The following is a 10,647-nucleotide window of genomic DNA, read 5'->3' as shown; positions in this document are numbered from 1 at the left end:
CCGATCGCCCTAGGCAAGCTTGTATGAAGAAAGGGACCCTATGGGTCATATGGAAATACATGAAAAATCGGCTAAGTCCCAAAATTGGGATGTCTGAACTACACTAAAAAGTTACCACATCAAGCAAGGCAAAGTACCTAGGTGAACCCTAGCAAGAAACACGGACCAAGTCAGATGGCCTAAGTCAAGAGTGCAAGTGACCTAGGCAAAGTTGTATGACGGTGAGGACCCTGAAAAATCTGGTTAGTGTAGTTTAGACAGGGGAGGTTTTTGGGTCGGCTGAACCTCCTTATTTTGGGTTTTGACCTCCTCAAGAAGCTACACCTAGGCAAACTGCCTAGGGTGAAAGTGCGAAGACCAATCGAATAGTAAGACAAGTTTTGACCGATCGCCCTAGGCAAGCTTGTATGAAGAAAGGGACCCTATGGGTCATATGGAAATACATGAAAAATCGGCTAAGTCCCAAAATTGGGATGTCTGAACTACACTAAAAAGTTACCACATCAAGCAAGGCAAAGTACCTAGGTGAACCCTAGCAAGAAACACGGACCAAGTCAGATGGCCTAAGTCAAGAGTGCAAGTGACCTAGGCAAAGTTGTATGACGGTGAGGACCCTGAAAAATCTGGTTAGTGTAGTTTAGACAGGGGAGGTTTTTGGGTCGGCTGAACCTCCTTATTTTGGGTTTTGACCTCCTCAAGAAGCTACACCTAGGCAAACTGCCTAGGGTGAAAGTGCGAAGACCAATCGAATAGTAAGACAAGTTTTGACCGATCGCCCTAGGCAAGCTTGTATGAAGAAAGGGACCCTATGGGTCATATGGAAATACATGAAAAATCGGCTAAGTCCCAAAATTGGGATGTCTGAACTACACTAAAAAGTTACCACATCAAGCAAGGCAAAGTACCTAGGTGAACCCTAGCAAGAAACACGGACCAAGTCAGATGGCCTAAGTCAAGAGAACAAGTGACCTAGGCAAAGTTGTATGACGGTGAGGACCCTGAAAAATCTGGTTAGTGTAGTTTAGACAGGGGAGGTTTTTGGGTCGGCTGAACCTCCTTATTTTGGGTTTTGACCTCCTCAAGAAGCTACACCTAGGCAAACTGCCTAGGGTGAAAGTGCGAAGACCAATCGAATAGCAAGACAAGTTTTGACCGATCGCCCTAGGCAAGCTTGTATGAAGAAAGGGACCCTATGGGTCATATGGAAATACATGAAAAATCGGCTAAGTCCCAAAATTGGGATGTCTGAACTACACTAAAAAGTTACCACATCAAGCAAGGCAAAGTACCTAGGTGAACCCTAGGAAGAAACACGGACCAAGTCAGATGGCCTAAGTCAAGAGTACAAGTGACCTAGGCAAAGTTGTATGGCGCTGAGGACCCTGAAAAATCGGGTTAGTGTAGTTAAGACAGGGGAGGTTTCAGGGTCGGCTGGACCTCCTTATTTCGGGTTTTGGCCTCCTCAAGAAGACAGACCTAGGCAAAGTGCCTAGGGTGAAAGTGCGAAGACCAATCGAATAGTAAGACAAGTTTTGACCGATCGCCCTAGGCAAGCTTGTATGAAGAAAGGGACCCTATGGGTCATATGGAAATATACGAAAAATCGGCTAAGTCCCGAAATTGGGATGTCTGAACTACACTAAAAAGTTACCACATCAAGCAAGGCAAAGTACCTAGGTGAACCCTAGGAAGAAACACGGACCAAGTCAGATGGCCTAAGTCAAGAGTACAAGTGACCTAGGCAAAGTTGTATGGCGCTAAGGACCATGAAAAATCGGGTTAGTGTAGTTAAGACAGGGGAGGTTTCAGGGTCGGCTGGACCTCCTTATTTCGGGTTTTGGCCTCCTCAAGAAGACAGACCTAGGCGAACTGCCTAGGGTGAAAGTGCGAAGACCAATCGAATAGTAAGACAAGTTTTGACCGATCGCCCTAGGCAAGCTTGTATGAAGAAAGGGACCCTATGGGTCATATGGAAATATACGAAAAATCGGCTAAGTCCCAAAATTGGGATGTCAGAACTACACTATAAAGTTACCACATTAGCAAGGCAGACTTGTATGAAGAACGGGACCCTGGTGAAAGTAGCAAATATCCCAAACCGAACATGAATATTATACACACAAGAGTACGAACATAAAGGAACACGGACCAAGCGTACCGAGAGAATCGGTACTATAGAACCCTCGTGGTTCTACACAAAGACTTTATGTTAGGGGTTCAAGCCCCATAGTACTCAAACGGTGACAGTAGCAAATATCCCAAAACGAACGTGAATCTTATTCACAAGAGTACGAACATAAAGGAACACGGACCAAGCGTACCGAGAGAATCGGTACTATAGAGCCCTCGTGGTTCTACACAAAGACTTTATGTTCGGGGTTCACACCCCAAATCGAACGTGGAATTTACTTTCTGATGGTCATGCGGTCGTCCAAAGGGGTCTAGTATCCTGGGATGACAAGCATCACGGGCACAGCTCGTATCAAAACAGTCGAAGAGGCCCGCGAAAGCTTGCTTTCCATGGCTATGCGATGCACAAATTGAGTTTACTCACCGTAGTATAAAACGAACGAACCGAACCTATCCGAGTAGGGATAATGGGCGCAGTAACATACTTCTGTGACCCAGCGAGAGTTGAACGAGGTGACATGAACTGTCAGTGGCTTATATCAGATGGGATACATACATGAGATTGCTTTCAAAGCTACACTCGAAAACCTAACCAAGTAAAAGCGAACGTGGGGAGGATTCGAAACTGGTAACGAAATCTTAAGCTGGAAAGAGTCATCACTATGGATACATATTATGCGAAACCAATCAAGTGCTCAGTACTGATCCAAAACCGAAGAGCACTAGTGAACACCTTAATCTCACCCTAGTTCACATCCAAGTGATCGACCACGTGTGTGAAGCAAAGACCAATCGAATTCCTCAATGAACCGAACACTATGAACAAATGGCCAAAAACGTTATAACTATCCAAACATCCTACTATCTAACGAAAGTCATCACGATGGAACCATACCATGATCTTTAACCTATAGCGCTCACCATATTCCTATCCAGAGTGCAAGTGAACAGATTGCTCACCCCTACCAGTTCACATCCACGTGATCGACTAACATACCGAGGTTACCACAAGTCAAAGTTATACGTTTACAAGCGCAAGACCAATCGAAAACCCCGAAAGCAATCTCGACCCAAAATGTATTATCCGTGAGTGTAGTCGAGTCTCGTACTCGTCATCTGTAATCGTCGGATAGAATATCCAGTACACGGTTGTCTTTCCAAATGAAATCTACATACAGAACTCGCTCTTGGCAAATGGGTGGCATTGGCGCAATCAGGAGCGAGTTCCCGTCCGGGTGCCAAGTGATTGGCAAATGTCTGGGGGAAAGCAACCATATGTTGATTTGTCTGTTAGTGTACTGGGTGTTTGAGGTATGTAGTATCCACGCTTGGTTGGGTGTGTCAGAGGACCATGGATGCGTTCACAACCCCAATTGGGGTACATCGGGAATGATTTTGTGGAACCGATGTGCCCGGCACACACTAAGTTTTGTTGCAAGTTAATAGTGTGCCATGTCCGGGGGGGTTGTGATTAAACTCTGGTGAATTGCGTACTGTGGTGATTGGGGTATGAAAGCCCCGCAGTTGCAATGATCGGACGCGCCTAGCGTGTCCTTTAGTTGATGGTAGGGAAATGAAGGCCCTTGTCAGCTCACCTAAGTATTCATGGAAGTTTGGCATAAGGTCGCTGTGGTAGGGGTATGAAGGCCCCGTCAGCGCATGCACAATCGGGCGCACGTGCGCTTAGCGGAGTCGAATGCCGCTCAAGTGCCTGTCCGGTGCATCGGGTGTGTGTGATACGAGGGCAATGAGGTTCGCACGGGGGCTCGCCTCCCGTGTGCTACCGGACTTGACAACATATAGAACGTGGTGTTTGCTCCTCCGGGTGCAATGGGACAATGAACATTCGAACGCAAAGTCGGAATTCTGGTTGATCCTACCAGTAATATACGCTCGTCTCAAAGGTTAAGCCATGCATGTCTAAGTACAAACAGATTTAATGTGAAACCGCATAAGGCTCAGTATAACAGCTATAATTTACGAGATCATCAACCTAGTTACTTGGATAACTGTGGAAAATCTAGAGCTAATACATGCAACATGCCAGGACCCTCGCGGGAACTGGTGCACTTATTAGTCAAACCAATCGCGGGTTCTCCGTGTCATTGAGTTGAAGTCTGGATAATGATGCTGATCGTATGGTCTCGCACCGACGACAGATCTCGCAAATATCTGCCCTATCAACTATGGATGGTAGTATAGAGGACTACCATGGTTGCAACGGGTAACGGGGAATCAGGGTTCGATTCCGGAGAGGGAGCCTGAGAAATGGCTACCACATCCAAGGAAGGCAGCAGGCGCGTAAATTACCCAATCCCGGGACGGGGAGGTAGTGACGAGAAATAACAATATGAAACTCTTTAATGATGTTTCATAATTGGAATGAGTAGAGCATAAATCCTTCTACGAGGATCAAGTGGAGGGCAAGTCTGGTGCCAGCAGCCGCGGTAATTCCAGCTCCACTAGCGTATATTAAAATTGTTGCGGTTAAAACGTTCGAAGTTGATACTTGTCCAACACAGTCCGGCTCCGCCGACCCGGTCAACCCGTGGTCGGTGGGCCAAGTCGGAATCTGGTTGCGACTCAATGGTGTGGTAGGGCACCAAGTCTGTGTCATGGTGTGCCCTTCAACGGGTGCAAGTGTAACATAGAGCTCGACCGCTCACGTTTACCTTGAACAAATTAGAGTGCTTAAAGCAGGGTGCCCAAACGCCCTAGAATAATCTTGCATGGAATAATGGAATACGACCTTGGTCTAATCTTTCATTGGTTTGTACTCAGACCGGAGGTAATGATTAACAGAAGTAGTTGGGGACACTAGTATTACGGCGCGAGAGGTGAAATTCGTAGACCGTCGTAAGACTAACTAAAGCGAAGGCATTTGTCAAGGATGCTTTCTTTAATCAAGAACGAAAGTTAGAGGATCGAAGGCGATTAGATACCGCCCTAGTTCTAACCGTAAACGATGCCAACTAGCAATTGGGAGACGCTACAACCAGGTGCTCTCAGTAGCTTCCGGGAAACCAAAGTCAGGTTCCGGGGGAAGTATGGTTGCAAAGTTGAAACTTAAAGGAATTGACGGAAGGGCACCACAATGAAATGGAGCTTGCGGTTCAATTTGACTCAACACGGGAAAACTTACCAGGTCCGAACTTATGGAGGTGAGACAGATTAATAGCTCTTTCTCAAATTTAAGGGTAGTGGTGCATGGCCGTTCTTAGTTCGTGGATTGATTTGTCTGGTTAATTCCGATAACGAACGTGACTCACATATGCTAACTAGAACGCAGTCAGCGTTAATGCGTCGATGCCGATTGGAACGGGTTAGGACCTTTCGGTGGAGTATGACCTGACACCTTCGCTGTTCGTGTGCGCAAGTGCACTTACGGTACGCTGCTTAGCAGGACAATTTGTGTTTAGCAAAATGAGATCGAGCGATAACAGGTCCGTGATGCCCTTAGATGTTCTGGGCTACACGCGTGCTACAATGTGGGTAGCAGCGTGTCTCCTATTCCGAGAGGAACGGGAAATCACTCAAATACTCACTTAGTAGGGATTATGGATTGCAATGGTCCATATGAACTCGGAACTTCTAGTAAGTGCTGGTCATCAGCCAGCGTTGAATACGTCCCTGCCCTTTGTACACACCGCCCGTCGCTACTACCGATGGATTATTTAGTGAGGTCTTTGGAGATGATCGTTCGCTGGATCCTCGTGAACCGCGTCTGCTTTATCGAAGTTGACCGAACTTGATGATTTAGAGGAAGTAAAAGTCGTAACAAGGTTTCCGTAGGTGAACCTGCGGAAGGATCATTAGTGGCCAAGTGATCCTTCCAGAAGTCCGAACCTGCGGGTTGAGACTTCGGCACAAGTTGCCATATGATAATTGACGAAACACTATAGAAGTCCGAACCTGCGGGTTGAGACTCAGGCACAAGTTGCCATATGAAAGTTGACGAAACACTAACAAGTCCGAACCTGCGGGTTGAGACTTAGGCACACGTTGCCTTATACATGACTTCGAACAAATACACAAGTCCGAACCTGCGGGTTGAGACTTAGGCACAAGTTGCCTTATACATGACTTCGAACAAATACACAAGTCCGAACCTGCGGGTTGAGACTTAGGCACAAGTTGCCATATGAAAGTTGACGAAACACTAACAAGTCCGAACCTGCGGGTTGAGACTTAGGCACACGTTGCCTTATACATGACTTCGAACAAATACACAAGTCCGAACCTGCGGGTTGAGACTTAGGCACAAGTTGCCTTATACATACATTGGCCAAATAAACAGAAGTCCGAACCTGCGGGTTGAGACTTAGGCACAAGTTGCCATATTATATTCGATCAAACACTAAGTAGTCCGAACCTGCGGGTTGAGACTCAAGACCGTAACAAGATGTCACTATACAAGTCCGAACCTAAGGGTTGAGACTTAATGCGATCTAGATACCAAGTTGACATCCAATACCTGTTGAGCAAAACCAAAGATTCCCTGTTCTCGAATGATTACACTATATAACAGGGAATCATGAAGAAATCAAGCAAGCGTGAAACAAAGTCATCACTTGGGCATGCTCGATAGCCAACCACATGACCTTAACCTAAGAGAGCATGCAAACCACATGATACCTATAAACGATTAACCCGCCCTAGTTCAATCGTTCACCAAGTGATGACTTCAGTATGGCTAAGAGAAAAACTTTTAAATGGGAAAAACTCTAAGTCCGAACCTCCGGGTTGAGACTTCCGCGTCGGAGGTGGGCGCACCTCCTATCCGAAAGATGGTGAATCAGGGGTGTTCGATCAGCAATGGTCGGATGCCCCGTCGTAGTCCAACTATGACAATCAAAGTCAAGACCTCCGGGTTGAGACTTTCCGCGAGTACAAGCATAAAGGAACACGGACCAAGCCGTACCGAGAGAATCGGTACTAGAGCCCTCGTGGTTCTACATTGAGAGAGCCCTCGTGGTTCTCATTAGGGGCTTTATGCAAGTCGTACTCAATACTGTGGTGTGAAGTATAAAGTATAGTCTTCGCCTGGTCCACGCTGCTTCGGCGGTCCTGGGTAAGATAGTTCATTCTAGCTTGCCCTATAGTGGAATGAGGACACTTAATGCTTCGTCTTTTAGCGGCGGCTAGACTCCTCCTCACGGGGAACGAGTTGACGCACACAGCGGCGGCTTACGCACTATGGCAATCATGGATGCCTGAAGATTCCGTGAAGTTCTCCCCTGGTCCACGCTGCCTCGGCAGTCCTGGGTAAAATGGAATATTTCCAGCTTGCCCTATAGTGGAAGAGGACTATCCAACAATACAAAGTCAAGACCTCCGGGTTGAGACTTTCCGCGTCGGTGGTGTCGCGCACCGCCTATCCGAAAGATGGTGTAACAGGGGTGTTCGATCAGCAATGGTCGGATGCCCCGTCATAGTCCAACTATGACAACCAAAGTCAAGACCTCCGGGTTGAGACTTTCCGCGTCCGGAGGTACGCGTACCGCCTACCCGAAAGATGGTGTGCTTCTGGGGTATTCGATGAGTCGGATACCCCGTCGTAGTCCAACTATGACAATACAAAGTCAAGACCTCCGGGTTGAGACTTCCGCGTCGGAGGTGCGCGCACCGCCTACCCGAAAGATGATGAATCAGGGGTGTTCGATCAGCAATGGTCGGATGCCCCGTCGTAGTCCAACTATGACAATCAAAGTCAAGACCTCCGGGTTGAGACTTCCGCGTCCGGAGGTACGCGTACCGCCTACCCGAAAGATGGTGAATCAGGGGTGTTCGATCAGCAATGGTCGGATGCCCCGTCGTAGTCCAACTATGACAATCAAAGTCAAGACCTCCGGGTTGAGACTTTCTGCGAGTACATGCATAAAGGAACACGGACCAAGCCGTACCGAGAGAATCGGTACTAGAGCCCTCGTGGTTCTACATTGAGAGAGCCCTCGTGGTTCTCATTAGGGGCTTTATGCAAGTCGTACTCAATACTGTGGTGTGAAGTATAAAGTATAGAGTCCTCCACTGGTCCACGCTGCTCCGGCGGTCCTGGGTAAGATAGTTCATTCTAGCTTGCCCTATGTGGAAGAGGACTCAATACCCTACCTGTTGAGCTTGAAACAAAGTCATCACTTGGGCATGCTCATATTGCCATACAATATTCCATTATCTACTAATGAGCATGCAGCTATATGATTATAACCTGTAAACGATTACCCCGCCGTAGTTCAGCGCTTCAACCAAGTGATGACTTCAGTATGGCTAGTGTGTGAAGTATAAAGTATAGTCCTCCCCTGGTCCACACTGCTTCGGCGGTCCTGGGTAAGATAGTTAGTTCTAGCTTGCCCTATGTGGAAGAGGACACCATACTTAATACTGTGGTGTAATGAACAAAGTATAGTCCTCCACTGGTCCACGCTGCTTTGCAGTCCTGGGTAAGATAGTTAGTTCTAGCTTGCCCTATGTGGAAGAGGGCATACAAGACAAAGTATAGTTCTCCCCTGGTCCACGCTGCTCCGGCGGTCCTGGGTAAGATAGTTAATTCTAGCTTGCCCTATGTGGAAGAGGACTCAATACCCTACCTGTTGAGCTTGAAACAAAGTCATCACTTGGGCATGCTCTATAGCCAATCACATGACATTAACCTAAGAGAGCATGCAGCGTATTATCCCAATGCAAAGTAAACGATAGACTCGCCCTAGTTCAGTGCTTCAACCAAGTGATGACTTCAATTTGGCTAGTGTGTGAAGTATAAAGTATAGTCCTCCCCTGGTCCACACTGCTTCGGCGGTCCTGGGTAAGATAGTTAATTCTAGCTTGCCCTATGTGGAAGAGGACACCATACTTAATACTGTGGTGTAATGAACAAAGTATAGTCCTCCACTGGTCCACGCTGCTCCGGCGGTCCTGGGTAAGATAGTTCATTCTAGCTTGCCCTATGTGGAAGAGGGCATACAAGACAAAGTATAGTTCTCCCCTGGTCCACGCTGCTTCGGCGGTCCTGGGTAAGATAGTTAATTCTAGCTTGCCCTATGTGGAAGAGAGCATACATGAACCAAGAACGAAGGTTATGATCGAGGAATGATTCGACAACTAACCGATGGTATGAAATGTGAAGAATTCAAGCAAGCACACAATCAAGTCATCACTTGGGCATGCTCGATAGCCAACCGTATGACATTAACCTAGTAGAGCATGCGAAAACCAATATATATGTAAACGATGCCCCTCCCTAGTTCAGCGCTTCAACCAAGTGATGACTTCAGAATGGCTAAATCAAATCGGTTCAAAACATACCATCGGTACCCTATTGAAACACACAAGTCGATATCAAACCTCATGATTGTGTAGTCCTCCACTGGTCCACACTGCTCCGGCGGTCCTGGGTAAGATAGTTCATTCTAGCTTGCCCTATGTGGAAGAGGGCACATTACTCAATACTGTGGTGTTATGAACAAAGTATAGTCCTCCACTGGTCCACGCTGCTTCGGCGGTCCTGGGTAAGATAGTTAGTTCTAGCTTGCCCTATGTGGAAGAGGGCATACAAGACAAAGTATAGTTCTCCCCTGGTCCACGCTGCTTCGGCGGTCCTGGGTAAGATAGTTAATTCTAGCTTGCCCTATGTGGAAGAGAGCATACATGAACCAAGAACGAAGGTTATGATCGAGGAATGATTCGACAACTAACCGATGGTATGAAATGTGAAGAATTCAAGCAAGCACACAATCAAGTCATCACTTGGGCATGCTCGATAGCCAACCTCATGACATTAACCTAGTAGAGCATGCGAAAACCAATATATATGTAAACGATGCCTCCCTAGTTCAGCGCTTCAACCAAGTGATGACTTCAGAATGGCTAAATCAAATCGGTTCAAACCATACCATCGGTATCCTATTGAAACACACAAGTCGATATCAAACCTCATGATTGTGTAGTCCTCCACTGGTCCACGCCGCTTCGGCCGTCCTGGGTAAAATGGAACATTCCAGCTTGCCCTATGTGGAAGAGGGCACATTACTCAATACTGTGGTGTGAAGTATAAAGTTCAGTTCTCCCCTGGTCCACGCTGCTTCGGCGGTCCTGGGTAAGATAGTTCATTCTAGCTTGCCCTATGTGGAAGAGGACACTTCATACTTCGTCTCTAAGCGGCGGCTTGACTCCTCCCTACGGGGAACGGGTTTACGCGCACAGCGGCGGCTTACGCACTATGGCAGTCATGGATGCCTTACGTTTCTATGAAAAGTGTGTTCCTCCCCTGGTCCACGCTGCTTCGGCAGTCCTGGGTAAGATAGTTAGTTCTAGCTTGCCCTATGTGGAAGAGGACACGTAGACTTACTGTGGTGTGAAGTATAAAGTTCAGTTCTCCCCTGGTCCACGCCGCTTCGGCCGTCCTGGGTAAAATGGATTCATCCAGCTTGCCCTATGTGGAATGAGGACACTTTATGCTTCGTCTCTAAGCGGCGGCTTGCTCCTCCCTACGGGGAACGGGTATACGCGCACAGCGGCGGCTTA

This window comes from Anopheles ziemanni, assembly GCF_943734765.1.
Source record: "Anopheles ziemanni chromosome X unlocalized genomic scaffold, idAnoZiCoDA_A2_x.2 X_unloc_37, whole genome shotgun sequence".
Lineage (NCBI taxonomy): Eukaryota > Metazoa > Arthropoda > Insecta > Diptera > Culicidae > Anopheles > Anopheles ziemanni.
This window is presented reverse-complemented; position numbering follows the sequence as displayed.